The sequence below is a fragment of the Anabrus simplex genome, chromosome 6, assembly GCF_040414725.1.
Source record: "Anabrus simplex isolate iqAnaSimp1 chromosome 6, ASM4041472v1, whole genome shotgun sequence".
NCBI lineage: Eukaryota > Metazoa > Arthropoda > Insecta > Orthoptera > Tettigoniidae > Anabrus > Anabrus simplex.
This window is the reverse complement of record NC_090270.1, coordinates 273,904,264-273,921,089: the sequence shown is the minus strand read 5'-3', so window position 1 is coordinate 273,921,089 and position 16,826 is coordinate 273,904,264. Positions and strand designations below refer to the sequence as shown.

Below are 16,826 nucleotides of genomic sequence, written 5' to 3'. Positions count from 1 at the left end.
GGGATACAACTGGGTAGTATGACCAGTACCTCACCCAGGCGGCCTCACCTGTTATGCTGAACGGGGGCCTTGTGGGGGGATGGGTAGTTAGGAAGGGATAGACAAGAAGGAAGAGGAAAGGAAGAGGCCGTGGCCTTCAGTTAGGTACCATCCCAGCATATGCCTAGAGGAGAAATGGGAAAACACGGAAAACCACTTCGAGGATGGCCGAGGAGGAAATCGAACCCCCCCCCCCCCCCGTTTCACTCAGTTGACCTCTCGAGGCTGAGTGGACCCCGCTCCAGTCCTCGTACCACTCTTCAAATTTTGTGGCAGACCCGGGAATCGAACTAGGGCCTCCAGGAGTGGCAGCTAATCACACTAACCACTACGCCGGGGCAACGCGTCCACTTTTCACCCGGCGGCCCCGGGTTCGATTCCTGGCTGGGTCAGGGTTTTTTAATTGTAAACGATTAATATCCCAGTCCTGGGGACTGGGTGTTTGTGTCGCCCTTAACGTTCCTTTCCTCACATTCAACACTCTACACTTTCGCAATTACAATTACACACAGGGTCATATCATATGGTGTAAGTAGTGGCAAAAGATCTCCAGAGGTTGACGCCGCGAACAACTATTATAAAAAAAAAAAGAAACCTCTACACCACAGAGGCGGACCATGTACGTAATTCGCTGGCTAAAATTTAGTAGTCCGCCTCTGTGCTGTAGATCCGATGGTTACAGAAATTTGGAGATTAATCAATTCTATAGTGGGGTCGAACTGGTCCCACGCTAAAATATCAAAACCAAGGATCGAAGAAGCCTTATCGTCCGCTCATATATTATACAAACTGTCCCAATAAAATGGCACAAGATAATATATGCAGCGGCCTTTCAGCCTTGTGAAACTTTCTGGTTACGTTAAGTTAGGTTAGCCACTTTTGACCTGATTGTGTCTTGTCTTAATATATACTTATCAGATATTGTAATAGGAGTTGAATCATGGCTGAGAAATAATATAATGGATGCAGAAATATTCTCACGGAACTGGAGTGTGTATCGTAGAGGTAGGATGGGAATGGTAGGAGGGGGAGTATTCATTATCGTGAAAGAAGAATTTGTAAGCTACGAAAAAGTTAAGGATGAAAAACATGAAATTCTGGGTGTAAGGCTCATCTCTAAAGATAATAGGCAACTTGATGTCTTTGGAGTGTACAGACCGGGAAAAGTTAGCGCTGGCGCTGATTCAGAATTATTTGACAAGGTAATCAGCTATGTTGAAAATGATATGGAAAGGAATGTGATAGTAGCAGGTGATCTAAATTTACCAAATATCAATTGGGAAGGTAATGCGAGCGACAGGAAGCATGAACAACAAATGGCAAATAAGTTAATATGGGGAGGGCAGCTTGATTCAGAAAGTGATGGAACCAACTGGAGGGAGGAATATTTTGGATGTGGTGCTGATAAAACCAGATGAGCTCTATAGAGAAACCGAAGTAACAGATGGTATTAGTGATCAGGAAGCTGTTTTTGTCGTAGTTAAAAATAAATGTAAAAGAAAGGAAGGTATTAAAATTAGGACTATTAGGCAGTACCATATGGCTGATAAAACAGGCATGAGGAGTTTAAAAAAAGTAACTATGATCGCTGGAAAATGGTAAATAAAAATGTGAACGGACTCTTGGATGGGTTTAAAGCGATTGTTGAGGAATGTGAAAATAGGTTTGTACCTTTAAAGGTGGTAAGGAATGGTAGAGATCCACTATATTATAACAGAGAAGTAAAGAGACTAAGAAGGAGGTGCAGGTTGGAACGAAATAGAGTTAGAAATGGTTATGGAAGTAAGGAGAAATTGAAGGAACTTACTAGGAAATTGAATCTAGCAGAGAAGTCAGCTAAGGATAACATGATGGCAAGCATAATTGGTGGTCATACAAATTTTACTGAAAAATGGAAGGGTATGTATAGGTACTTTAAGGCAGAAACAGGGTCAAAGAGGGACATTCCAGGAATCATTAATGAACAAGGGGAGTGTGTATGCGAGGATCTTCAAAAGGCAGAAGTATTCAGTCAACAGTATGTAAAGATTGTTGGTTACAAGGATAATGTCCAGATAGGGGAGATGAGTAATACTGGAGAAGTATTGAAATTTACCTAAGATAACAAAGACATTCACAGTAAGATACAAAAGCTGAAAACTAGAAAAGCAACTGGAATTGGTAAGATTTCTGGGGATATACTAAAGGCAATGGGTTGGGATATAGTACCATACCTGAAATACTTATTTGATTATTGTTTGGTTGAAGGAGCTATACCAAATGAATGGAGAGTCGCTATAGTAGCCCCTGTGTATAAAGGAACGGTGATAGACATGAAGCTGAAAATTACAGACCAGTCAGTTTGACATGCATTGCATGTAAGCTTTGGGAAAGCATTCTTTCTGATTATATTAGACATGTTTGCGAAATTAATAACTGGTTTGACAGAAGGCAGTTTGGGTTTAAGAAAGGCTATTCCACTGAAGCTCAGCTTGTAGGATTTCAGCAAGATATAGCAGATATCCTGGATTCAGGAGGTCAAATGGACTGCATTGCGATTGACCTATCTAATGCATTTGATAGGGTAGATCATGGAAGACTACTGGCAAAAATGAGTGAATGAAAACAACAGATAGGGAATCTGCCACCTGGGCGACTGCTCTAAATGCAGATCAGTAGTGATTTATTGATTGTCACCTTTTGAATTTTTAAATCCCTCACAAACTGCTAACTTAAAGCCCATCTCACTTAACATGGGAAACATTGGACCCTTCTACTGGTATTGCACTGCTCTGAGAACTGACACTGAATGTAGTGAAATGAAGTAAACTTAATTGTTGAGGGTTGGGTTTTAGTTTAGTAACCCATTCGGTAATTCCTACCTCTGACTGCGAACTACCCGTCAGACCAGTTCGACCGCGACCTTTCTTTACAGAAGATAACTTATCTATGGAATGTTTTGACCATCGGATCAGTTCGGTACTACCCGTCATTGCAACGTGTAGCAGTGACATTGATAGTGTGCTCGTTGTTCACCAGACAGTGTGATGTAAGAATGCTCAGCCATCTGTGTTAATAGCCATTGATCTGGAGCCAACTGATGACCTGCAGTCAATAGCTTGACCCAGCACGTGGTACTGAAGTGCATCTTTATGATGCGAGATAAGTAGTAATTACCGAAGCGATAGGAATTGCTATGTTATAGTTCATTGATATTGCTCTTATTGCCGTAAAATTATGGCTCGTTATGCTTCAGTACTGCCGATCTTGGCAAGACCTAGTGTTTACAGTACGCTTTGTCTTCTGGTAACGAGCGAGTTGACCGTGCAACTGTGAACTTACATTCGGGAGCTAGTGGGTTCGAAGCCCACTGTTGGCAACCCTGAAGAGGGTTTTCCGTGGTTTCCCATTTTCATACCAGGCAAATATTGGGACTACTTTAATAAAGGCCACGGCCATTTCCTTTCCACTCCTAGGCCTTTCCTATTCCATCGTCGCCATAAGACCTATCTGTGTCGGTGCGACGTAAAGCACATCCATAAAAAAATGTCTTCTGGTGCGGGCTAGATCAAATTTTTTAGTTTCATTGACCTGTTTCAGTCTCATCCTGTCCGCCTCCATAGCGTAACGATTGACACTATTAGCTACCGTTCTCGGAGGGCTGGTTTCGATTCCCTGTACTGCCAGAAATTCAAGAATGGCAAGAGCTAAAACTCATTTCATCCTAACTTAGAGACAGAAAACAGTATGTAGCATATCGCAATTGTAATTCAGATGCTTTTTCTGTATATTCCGGTGTTTTATAGGGTTCAAACCTGGGTTCGTTGCTGGTTAACCTTTATGTCAACGATCTCCCATCTAAGGCTAAGTTTTCAAACTGCCTAAAGAAATAAAATGTGATGGAGACATCGAGAAACTACAAAGCGACTTAAATCAATTATACGAATGGAGTATAGAAAATAATTTATATTTCAATATAAAGAAATTTTGCTTCTTAAAAATTACACACGGCAAATCCCCTAAAGAACACGTGTACTCTATCAACAATGAATTACTGACGCAGATTCAATTAATGACCTAGGAGTACGCATCACAAACAATTTGTCGTTTAACCCACACATTTATGACACAATTAATGATGCCTACAAAAACTTAGGCTTCTTAGTACGACACACCAGCGACCTGAATAATATCCAAGCCCTCAAACTTTTGTTCAACATACTTGTGAGGTCCAAACTTGAGTACGCGTCGGTAATTTGGTCTCCCCTTTACAAATCTTATCAAAACCATAAGGAGAAAGTTCAAAAACATTTCTTACGTTATCTTTACTTTAAGAAATATAACAGGTTTGTCCCTAGCGGCATAATTCACTATAAATATCTCCTAAAAGTATTTAATTTCACTTCATTATTAAATAGACGTATAATAAATGATCAAAAATACCTCCATAGAGTTATCAGTAATGGGGTAGATAACAGTTACTTTCTACAACAATTCTCGTTTCAATACCCGGAAGGGAAGTTTAAGACACAGACATCTCTTGTTTCTTCCGATTTCTAAAACAGTATTTTATAGAAGCTCACCGCTGTTCAGAATGTGCACTACATATAACGGCACAGTTTAATTTTAATATAAACAAAATTAGGGAAAACTGCAGACAAATTCTCATTACTAGCGTATATTTGTACTTAAGATTTAACGTGCTGTTCATACTGATTGCCACAACTCATCTCTTACCAAACACATATTTTATGCCTTATTTTCCATGACTTTCTTTTTATATGTCAGTTGCTTTAACTGGTGTCAGTTTAAGATTAGGTTTTTTTTTTTTTTGTAGATCATCATCATCATCATCTGTTTACCCTCCAGATTCGGCTTTTTCCTCGGACTCAGCGAGGGATCCCACCTCTACCGCCTCAAGGGCAGTGTCCCGGAGCTTCAGACTCTTGGTTGGGGGATACAACTCGGGAGAATGACCAGTACCTCGCCCAGGCGGCCTCACCTGCTATGCTGAACAGGGGCCTTGTGGAGGGATGGGAAGATTGGAAGGGATAGGCAAGGAAGAGGGAAGGAAACGGCCGTGACCTTAAGTTAGGTACCATCCCAGCATTCGCCTGGAGGAGAAGTGGGAAACCACGGAAAACCACTTCCAGGATGGCTGAGGTGGGAATCGAACCCACCTCTACTCAGTTGACCTCCCGAGGCTGAGTGGACCCCGTTCCAGCACTCGTACCACTTTTCAAATTTCGTGACAGAGCCGGGAATCGAACCCGGACCTCCGGGGGTGGCAGCTAATCACGCTAACCACTACACCACAGAGGCGGACTTCTTTTGTAGATACTAATTCTTAATTTCTTTAATGTTTCTGTATTTCTATTTTATTTTATTTTAGATATTAAGTATTTTAGGTCGTAAGTCCACTTCGAACTTGAAAAAGTATTAATGTGCTGTAAATTCCGTTTGCTACTTTACTTATTAATAATGCTGTATATTTTTCTTTTTAGATATTCTTTCTGATATTGATGTATAGTGACTAAGCCTGTCCGCCTCTGTGGTGTAGTGGTTAGCGTGATTAGCTGCCACCCCCGGGGGCCCGGGTTCGATTCCCGGCTCTGCCACGAAATTTGAAAAGTGGTACGAGGGTTGGAACGGGGTTCACTTAGCCTCGGGAGGTCAATTGAGTAGAGGTGGGTTCGATTCCCACCTCAGCCATCCTGGAAGTGGTTTTCCGTGGTTTCCCACTTCTCCAGGCAAATGCCGGGATGGTACCTAACTTAAGGCCACGGCCGCTTCCTTCCCTCTTCCTTGCCTATCCCTTCCAATCTTCCCATCCCTCCACAAGGCCCCTGTTCAGCAAAGCAGTTGAGGCCGCCTGGGCGAGGTACTGGTCATTCTCCCCAGTTGTATCCCCCGACCCAGAGTATGAAGGTCCAGGACACTGCCCTTGAGGCGGTAGAGGTGGGATCCCTCGCTGAGTCCGAGGGAAAAGCCGAACCTGGAGGTTAAACAGATGATGATGATGATGATGATGACTAAGCCACCTGTAATTGGAGAAACATCTCTGTTGGTGGTATGAAATAAATAAATAAAGTTCTGGTACGTGGTGGAAATGAAGCTCATCTGCATCGGGAGTGCGCCTGAAAAGAGCTGCCCCACCTCGGGGCAGTTTGTCCGGCTCCATGGCTAAATGATTAGCCCAGGACTTCTCGGGTTGGATCAGCGGTCGGGTCGGGGATTTTAACCTTCCTTAGTTAATTCCAACGGCTCGGAATGTGTCGTCTTGAGCATTAGAATTCATGGTAGGTAGGGCGTCATCCTCACAGACGCTCAGGTCGCCTATACCAGACCTCTTCGGAGGCCACACGTCATTTATTTAAGTCATCACTGGCTTTGGCAATATGAAAGTGACTGAGGTATGAGCGATACTAGTAATGCCATTCCTTACGCAGCCAGAGCTTGTTATGAATTGAGTGGAATGTCACTCATTGGGTCGGTTGGTGAGTGCATTTCAGTGGACTTGGTATGCTGATATGTAATAGCAATTTCCGACTCGATGTAAAACAACGACAAACTTCCTCACTCTTCAGTGGCGCTAGGTCATCTATGATAGCTGTTGGTGCAGCTGTTGAGGATCAAACCAGGTTTGGGATGAATAACCAACATACATGCTTCAGTACTTGCAAAATACAACTTCATATTTAGAATGAGCAGATCATCTACATGTCCGCCTCTGTGGTGTAGTGGTTAGCGTAATCAGCTGCCACCCTCGGAGGCCCGGGTTCGATACCCAGCTCTGCCACGAAATTTGGTACGAGGGCTGGAACGGGGTCAACTGAGTAGAGGTGGGTTCGATTCCCACCTCAGCCATCCTGGAAGTGGTTTTCCGTGGTTTCTCACTTCTCCTCCAGGAAAATGTCGGGATGGTACCTAACTTAAGGCCACGGCCGCTTCGTTCCCTCTTCGTCGTCTATCCCTTCCAATCTTCCCATCCCCCTACAAGGCCCCTGTTCAGCATAGCAGGTGATACCGCCTGGGTGGTGTACTGGTCATCCTCCCCAGTTGTATCCCCCGACCCAGAGTTTGAAGCTCCAGGACACTGCCCTTGAGGCGGTAGAGGTGGGATCCCTCACTGAGTCCGAGGGAAAAACAGACTCTGGAGGGTAAACAGATAAAGAAGAAGAAGAAGAAGAAGAAGAATATTTTCAACCTATTATGATGAATTCTGTTGTTGCTTCTAGTTGGTTTAAATGTCACATTAATGATCTCTCGATATATTTAAATTTATGTAACTGCCTCCTAATGTAGGTAGCACCAAAGGATTCCGTATACCCACAACTATACAGTATCGTTATAATAAACACTAAAATGATAATTATAATATTCAGAAAAAGAATATGGCACAAATATATTGCTAAACAACTTTTTTCTTTTACAATTGGCTTTACGTCGCACCAATACAGATACGTACAGTAGGTCTTATGGTGATGACGGGATAGGAAAGGGCTAGGAGTGGGAAGGAAGCGGCCGTGGCTTTAATTAAGGTACAGTTTGCCTGGTGTGAAAATGGGAAACCACGAAAAACCGTCTTCAGCGCTGCCAGCAGTGGGGGGTTCGAATCCGCTATCTCCCGAATGCAAGCTGACAGAAACATAGTCCAAACCGCGCACCCACTCGCTCGATGCTAAAAAACTTTCTAGAGGTGTGGATTAAGATGGTGATTCAGAAGTTGACAACTCTTCTTCAGGATTATCTTTTTATGGAAGTTGAAATATTACATGTTTTATGAACTTCTTAAAAATGTGAAGTATAGCCCCCTCATGCTCCTATCAGCAGCCCTATTACGTCAATGCATTTTAGATTTTGTCTTTAGCTTCATATATATATATATGTTCTTTTCCTTTATTCACATCAGCTTGTTGAAGGCCAGCCTCGAATAAGGCAGTTTTGTTACAAATCCACTTGTTAAAGCCAGGAACTCTGCGAAGACTTCTACACATGCACCAAGTCTTCCAAGTTTCAAATTTGCGAGTTTTTAGATCTGTACGAAGCTTCTTAACTGATATTTTTAATAGATAAATAAATAAATAAATAAATAAATAAATAAATAAATAAATAAATAAATAAATAAATAAATATTGCGAACCGCTGGATAACTTTGAGGATTTAGAGAGACGATTTGGTGATTTCAAACAAATGGACAATGATTTCATGAACTTTGAAAATACTTTTACTATAGGTAGCCTACAGTTGGAAATGGCTCACCTGCAAAACGATACTTTGTAAAAAGCAAGTATTAAGATTGTACTGATGTAGGTAATTTTTAAAAATACTGAACTCTCTGAAATATCTATTTCTTATATTATTTGCTGCTAGAACTAATATATATTGAGGTCTACGTACATTTTTGAGCAGTTTGTTTCTTCAAAAACGAAGGAGAACCTGCCTAACAGATGTCAGGTTTCACGTACAATTAACAGTAGATACTTACGAGATAACCTCTAGTCATAAAAGGCTAGTGAGATAAGATGCATGTTCCAGTGTGACCATGACTATAATAGACAATTAAAAGAAGAAAAAACAAAAACTGAATAAGGTTGAAACTAATATAAGCCTATTACTAAAGAGATTGTCATTCTTTCTTTCTTTCTTTCTTTCTTTCTTTCCCCTGGTATTGCCTTGTGAGCAGGCCCCGATTTCAAGTAGTTAGCGCCCTGGGCAAACAATATTTAGCCGCCCGCCCCTCTGCTCGTTTTCCTGTTCCTCTAAAAAATAATTGTTTACAAATTAAATATCACAGTTTTCAAGATTATGAGTTTTAAAACAGCACATTATGCAAATACAATTAATTCTCATAATTAAACTTATCAAGCCAAATAAAGATAACAGCATAATAAGAATCAGGCTGTTTTTATTTGTATTTTAAAAGCCGTTGGTTCAGTTTTATAGTTTGTATGTAAGTAAATAATTTTAGAAATAAGACACTTTTTCTTCATAAAATTTCAATATATAGATTAAATTCAGGTTTTAAAGTTAGAATAGTTTAAAGTATTTTATATAGTCTAATAAAATAATTGGAATAGTTTGTGGAATGTAAAAGTAATTTGAGTGTAACGAATTTAAGACGTAATTCACGCAGGCCGTAATTACTCAATCCGCCGGCCGCCGCCCCTCAAAAACTGGCGCCCTGGGCAAATGCCCAGTCAGCCCATTTGTAAATCGGGGCCTGCTTGTGAGCACTCGCGGTAGAGTGGGTGTTCTGTCTTCTCGTTCACCTCCACCGCGTGTCGCGGCGGTGGTATTCAAAATACGTCATTAATTCGTGAAGTTTTGCAACCACTGTTCAGCTGTGTTGCCAACTATAATTTGTTTGCCCGTCGTGCCAATACCCGAAAAACCGCCAAAATCCGTAAATAAGGTTACCTACCCAGTATTTCTAGACCTAAATAAAAAGGAAAATAAAATGCAAATATCTTTACTTACACACATCGATTAAAACAGTAATCCATCCACATTATAGTTATCATCTGCCTATAGTTCTGCAGTTGAGATGGTGGATTGTGGTTGTGTGTAATAATGACAGCATTTTATCATACGCTTAAAAGTGGCACGCACGGTGAGAATTGAATTCATCATCTTGGTTTTAAGCTTGTTTCCGAGGGAGGTTTTCATATTGTTGAGCATACTGAAGGCGATATAATTTGTAGAAGTTTCCCTCAGAAAAATCCGTCGTCCGTCAAAGCCATATTTTCCCCGTCACCTACATTGAAATTCCGTTACTTTTGACGAAAATTCCATCAAGTTGGCAACGCTGCTGTTTAAATAGATACTAAGAAAGGAGATCTTAGGAATGTGGAATACTGGGCCTCAACTCTTGAAGAGAGTTTAAGATCAACAGGACGAAGACAGAATATCTGAGTCACGTCACATTTATCACTTCACAGGATAATTCATCTTGACGATAAATCAAAGAAAATCCCAATAATTCAGCGATCTGACAGTCAAGAGTCTTCTTCTTCCTCTTAATCTGCTTACCATCCAGGGTTGGTTTTTCCCTCGGACTCAGCGAGGGACTCCTCCTCTACCGCCTCAAGGCAGTGTCCTGAAGCGTGAGACATTGGGTCGGAGGATGAAACTGGGAGGATGACCAGTACCTCGCCCAGGCGGCCTCACCTGCTATGCTGAACAGGGGCCTTGCGGGGGGATGGGTTGGACGGGATAGATAAGGAAGAGGGAAGGAAGCGGCCGTGGCCTTAAGTTAGTTACCATCCCGGCATTTGCCTGGAGGAGAAGTGGGAAACCATGGAAAACCACTTCCAGGATGGCTGAGGTGAGAATCGAACCCACCTCTACTCACTTGAGCTCCCGAGGCTGAGTGGACCCCGTTCCAGCCCTCGTACCACTTTTCAAATTTCGTGGCAGAGCCGGAAATCGAAACCGAGCCTCCGGGGTGGCAGCTAATCACACTAACCACTACACCACAGAGGCGGACTGTTTAATTACTTAATGATTCAATACACAGTAATGTAAAGGAATTTACTTGTGTATTTTTTAATATGTTAGACACACCAAATCTCTTGAAGGCAACTGAACCTTGATAAAAGTACCAGCAATGGGTGTAAATTAGTAAAATCGTTTAAATTTCGTAAGAATTTACTGTAAAATATGTAAATAGATAAATTATATATATATGTCTGAATTCAGACTCTCAGTGAACGATTTTTATGTTTTTATGCTTTTTTCCCGGCATTTTTGTCCTTTTTAAAATAATTTTCTTCTCTTTTTTTTTTAAATCTATTTGCATCTGGTCACCCTGCATAGAATGACATTATAAGACGCCTTTGCTGGCGGACCTAGTGTTTACAGTGCACTACGTCTTCTGGTATGGGCTAGAACAATTTTGTTACTTTCATTGATCTGTCTCAGCTTTATCCTTGGCTTTGACAATATGAAAGTGACTGAGGTATGAGCGATGCTAGTAATGCCATTCCTTCTGCAGCCAGTCCCTGCTATGAATGGCATGAACATATTGCTCATAGGGTCGGTTGATGCTTACATTTCAGTGGGCTTGGCAGACTGATATGTAATAGCAACTTCTGGCTCAGTGAGGAAAGCAACGGGAAACTACCTCACTCCTCATTTCCCTAGTACGCCTCTTCAGTGATGCCTAGGCCATCTATGACAGCTGATGGCAGAGCTGTTGAGGATCCAACCAGCCTTGGGGCTGAGGACTAAACAAACAAAAACAAGCTTGAATGGAGCTTTCAAAGGTTGGAAAGATCATAATATGAAGAAAAAGTTGGTATTAAAGAGGACAAATTCGGGCAGTTAGGCCTACTTATTTTCATAGGAAGTGGAGTTAGGGTTGGGATAATTAATCTAGGGAAATGTTTGATAAATTTTCAAGTTTTTTGAAATCATTTTAGAAAATAACTATATAAACAATTCAGAGTGAATCTGCGACATGGGCAGATCAATAAAATTACGCAAACGCGTGTCCTCATCCAGAGGAGGCGCAGCTCATTTCAGGTACACGTCCAAATGCAGGTGAGCTGCATGTACCATTTTAACCGCATGCCAGCCCTCCTGCCATTCTTATAATTCTGGCAGTACTGGGAATCGAACCCAGGCCTCCAAGGACGGCAATTAATAGTGCTAACCGTTACGCTACGGGGACAGACTGCAGATTAATTATTGATTGATTGATTGATTGATTGATTGATTGATTAATTGATTGATTGACAGGAGAATCATATCGGAAAGCGTGCCTAGGCCTCACAAATCTATTACCGTCGGGAATGGAAGAAAACAAGAGTTATCCAAAGGAGGTCCGATAGGAGCGATGATTGTGAGAAGCTTAGTACAAGGAAGGAAAAGTGGTACCAGACTCAGCTACGGGCCCTATGGTCGCCAAGGATGAGTGTAGCTGGGGATAACCTCTATCGGCAGGTAGGGCGTTTCCAATCACAGATATCTGAAGGGCAGGGGCGTATTCTCCTTGAATGCAAGGCATTCATTGCATGCGTTATGATAACACAAAGAACTGTCTGATGTACGATTTTAGGTTGCTTCAAGTCAAATATTAACGATTTCATCTCTCAGAAGTACAAAAGGTCCGCGCAACTGTACTAGTTCCGTTGCTTGACTACGTGTGGTGCTGGTGTAGTCTCGCCGTCTACTCTACTCTAGGAAGAAAGAGACAGCAAATGGAGGAGTTAAGGATATAAGGCATTCAATCTTAAAATTGCATTAGGTGGCAGACGTAGTTCTGAAACCCTCCGAACGATGTCGCTGCAATTGAAACTTGGTCAGAATTTGTCACCCCATACCCGTTCTACCCTCTGCCATCTGTTAGCAACTTGGAGAAAGTCGGCATGTTTACAGCGAACGGGACCCACACCCCCCAGCGAGAACCCAACGTGACGAAACTGACCAATGCCACTGGGGTGACTTACCTCCAGTGCTTAAGTTGTGGCTAACTGATTAGTGAGTTCATTCTGTGTGTGCTGTTCCTGTGCGATTCGTCGTTTTCGGTGTTTTATTATATTTTGCGCACGGATGAGTCTAAAACGGATATAATTGTAAATCAGTTTGAAAAGCCGTTTACTGGCCGTTCGTTTGATGAAAAGATTCAAATAGTTTAAGCCGGGAGACCTCTACCTTCCCTCGTAAATTTATTCTTCTTCTTAATCTTCTTACCCTCCAGGGTTGGCTTTTCCCTCGGACTCAGCGAGGGATCCCACCTCTACCGCCTCAAGGGCAGTGTCCTGGAGCTTCAGACTCTAGGTCGTGGATACAACTGGGGAGGATGACCAGTACCTCGCCCAGGCTGCCTCACCTGCTATGCTGAACAGGGGCCTTGCGGGGGATGGGAAGATTGGAAAGGATAGACAAGGAAGAGGGAAGGAAGCGGCCGTGGCCTGAAGTTAGGTACCATCCCGGCATTTGCCTGGAGGAGAAGTGGGAAACCACGGAAAACCACTTCGAGGATGGCTGAGGTGGGAATCGAACCCACCTCTACTCACTTGACCTTCCGGGGCTAAGTGGATCCCGTTCCAGCCCTCGTACCACTTTTCAAATTTCGTGGCAGAGCCGGGAATCGAACCCGGACCTCCGGGGATGGCAGCTAATCACACTAATCACTACACCACAGAGGCGGACCCTCGTAAATTTAAAAACAAAAAACAAGAATTGTGTACGCACGTTCAATCCAGAAACTTACAGAAAAACTGTTTGGCTCGAGTTCACCTACATGTAATCAGGGTGAGTAGAATTGAAATTTACTTAATACATTGTGTTAACTGCATGGTTACTAGTTGCATGCCTCAGTGGAGATTCCAGGATACGCCACTGCTGAAGGGCATATCTGGGTGGGGCAGTGTGTGTATAACAAAGTGGTACAACTGAAATCACTGTCGTGAAAGAGTGACTTATCGTTTCTGAGCTGATATTTGGGTAAGGCAGTGTGTGTATAACAAAGTGATACAGCTGAAATCACTGTTGTGATTGAGTGACTTGTCCTTTCTGAGCTGATAACCTTATCTACCAGCTCGTCAATTGAGAGAATACATAAAATACTCATGTTATAACATAAGTGTTTCCATTATTCACTTTTCAGAGGACACACATCTGGTAATTCAAGTGACGCAGTCTCTTATCTCGGACCAATTAATACAAATTTGTTCGTTATCTCGGATTCATTTGCTATCAGAGAGCAGTGAAGGAGTTCACTATTTCATCATTCGACTTGTTAGAATGAATTAGCCATTTGAGCTATCAGCACTCAATAAATGCTATTGAGAGCAATAACAATAGTACAAATTATTGCTGATAAGGAATCCTGTATCTTTAAAAAAATTATATGCAAGCGATACTGATAAAGGCTTTAGCCTCACTACGATTTCCCGTTTTGTTCAAGTACTGTGCGTAGCTGAGCTATAGTCAAGTTTCCTGAGATAACACAGTGCTTCGTACTCACGTCTGTTTCCTGACGATGGCACACACAGCGGGTTTCACCTAGTCGGCAGCAGATTCGGCGCTCCCTACCTATCATTTAAATCAGCGAAACCACACACAACGGCGATAACAATTCCGCAGTGCTTGCGCCGACCCTGCACATCCTACTACCTATGCGCAGCTTGCCATTTTATTACTCCAAGCGCTTCCTCCATCCACTGAGTTCAATCATTTGTACACAGCGAGTGCTTTCTGCTTTTTTTCCTTTTTTTTTTTTTTTTTTGCTACTGTCTTCACGTTGCACCGACACAGATGGGTCTTATGGCGACGATGGGACAGGAAAGGCCTAGGAGTTGGAAGGAATCTTGTTGCTTGTGCTTGTTGTTTTAAGGTCATCGGCCCATTGGAAGGAATCGGCCGTGGCCTTAATTAAGGTACAGCCCCAGCATTTGCCTGGTGTGAAAATGGGAAACCACGGAAAACCATCTTCAAGGCTGCCGGCAGTGGGATTTGAACCCACTATCTCCCAGATGCACGCTTACAGCCGCACGGCCCTAACCGCACGGCGAACTCACCCGGTAGCGGTTTCTGAGTCGGCGCGTAACATATTTTCATATAATTTGATTACTGATTAAAAATAAATAAACCTACATTCAGTTTAAAATACCAGTGTGTGTTTGGTATTTACCTAAGAGTTATACCTAATATCTCCTCTAGGGTTGTACTGGTTCTGATACGAGTATTTTTCTTTGTTATTTTTGTTTCTAGCAAATTAAATAACTCGTCGAAACAAGCGATTGGCATCCCGGCGAAATTGAAGATTTCTTCATCTCTCATTGCTTGTTCGAATAAGATATAAAATTGACTTTTGTTATTCAGTCACTCAGTGTAGGGTGGACCCACATTCGTCGATTCTTCTTTTTACTATTTATTCTCCTCCATGCTAAATAAATCAGTCACAAAGTAATTATAAACACCGAGCTCGATAGCTGCAGTCACTTAAGTGCAGCCAGTATCCAGTATTCGGGGGTTCGAACTCCACTGTCGCCAGCCCTGAAGATGGTTTTCCGTGGTTTCCCATTTTCACACCAGGCAAATGCTGGGGCTGTAGCTTAATTAAGGCCATGGACGACTCCTTCCCACTCCTAGCCCTTTCCTATCCCATCGTCGACATAAGACCTACATGTGTCGGTGCGACGAAAAGCAAATAGCAAAAATAAATAAATAAATAAATAAATAAATAAATAAATAAATAAATAAATAAATAAATATGTAATTATAAACTCCTCCTCCAATAAATAATCACCGTCATGGTCCATATTCCGTCGCGTCAGCAATCACTGCGGCTCGTTCACAGCCGCGTGTGTGTGTTGCCGCCGAGTCTGCAGCCGACTCGGCGAAAACCACTGTGTCATCGCCCTCATGGTTTCAAGACGCGAGCGCCATGAAGGCTCTATCCCGGTATTGCAGCATTCTAAATACCCCACATCTGAATTCCTCTCCACCCGAAAGATTTTAAACCACCCTGCTGAACTGTAACAGGAAGCAAGAAGAGATAGCTGGCAATGGAACAACAGGGAATGGTATTATTAAAGTGAAGAACCGGCTCACAACCTATCAAGCACAGTTGGCGTGACGCAACTAGGCTCTTCTATACCTTCCAACCTCTCAAACATCCCTCATTTAAGAATTCATCTCTCCACTCCCTCACCGCCCTTTATTCAGCTGCGTGTAACTTCCCTATCCCCCCTGTGGGTACGGGCGGTAGAATAACACCCACGGTATTCCCTGCCTGTCATAAGAGGTGACTTAAAGGGGCCACAGGGGCTCTGAACTTGGGAGCGTGGGATGGAGACCACGGGGCCCTAGCTGAGTCCTGGCATTGCTTTCACTTACTTATACCTGGCTCCTCACTTTAATCTATCCTATCTGACCTCCTTTGGTCAACTCTTATTCTTTTCCGACCCGACGGTGTTAGAGCACTCGAGACCTAGGGAGTCTTTAATTATAACGCCTTTCGAGGCCCTTGTTTTTCTTTGGACGATACCTTCATTTTTCGAAGTGTCGGATCCCTTCCTTTTTCACTCTGATTAGTGTTATACAGAGGATAGTTGCCTGGTTGTACTTACTCTTAAAACAGTAATCACCACCACCACCACCACCACCACCACCACCACCACCACCACCACCACCACCACCACCACTCATCAAGGAAAATTATCCTTCCATTCATTTGCTCATCTAATCATTCATCCATTCATACTCAGACTCTCATCCATTCTTTCCTGAAGTTATACATCCGTTTTTTAACTATTCTCCACATGAATTCTCACTCATCCATAAAATCATCCCTCTATTCATTCATTCATACATCCCTATTGTAATTCATAGGTTGATGAAAAAATAATTAAAATAGGTTTAGTTGATAAAGATTAGTAACAGTTTATTTAATTCAGTATTTAATAGTAGTTTTTATATTGATATATTAACTGTTTCTCTCAATAAAATAAAAGGAAATAAATGAATACATCATAAGATTCCAGCTTTCACCACAATAAAGTGCCAACCAAGAGGCCGACAAAACCACTCCCAAACACCTCCTTCAATCTCTCACACACTGGGCGAGTTGGCCGTGCGCCTAGGAATGCGCAGCTGTGAGCTTGCATCCGGGAGATAGTGGGTTCGAACCCCACTGTCGGCAGCCCTGAAGATGGTTTTCCGTGGTTTCCCATTTTCACACCAGGCAAATGCTGGGGTTGTACCGTAATTAAGGCTACGGCAGCTTCCTTCCCATTCTTAGGCCTTTCCTATCCCATCGTCGCCATAAGACCTATCTGTGTCGGTGCGACGTAAAG

The 16,826-nt window shown here is 42.5% G+C and overlaps 1 protein-coding gene across 2 annotated transcripts in view; it reads right to left on the bottom strand.

Annotated features, from left to right (window-relative positions):
- The window catches only part of LOC136875732 (multiple inositol polyphosphate phosphatase 1), a 278,272-nt gene that overhangs the window by 116,829 nt on the left and 144,617 nt on the right, over positions 1-16,826 (bottom strand). Inside the window, exon 1 of one of the 2 annotated variants that reach the window (XM_067149304.2) lies at positions 13,994-14,097. The exons of the other annotated variant lie outside the window; for it this stretch is intronic. The gene's annotated coding sequence lies outside the window, so the exon portion shown is untranslated. Of the gene's footprint in view, positions 1-13,993; positions 14,098-16,826 lie in introns of those variants that run through there. 2 annotated transcript variants of the gene reach the window in all.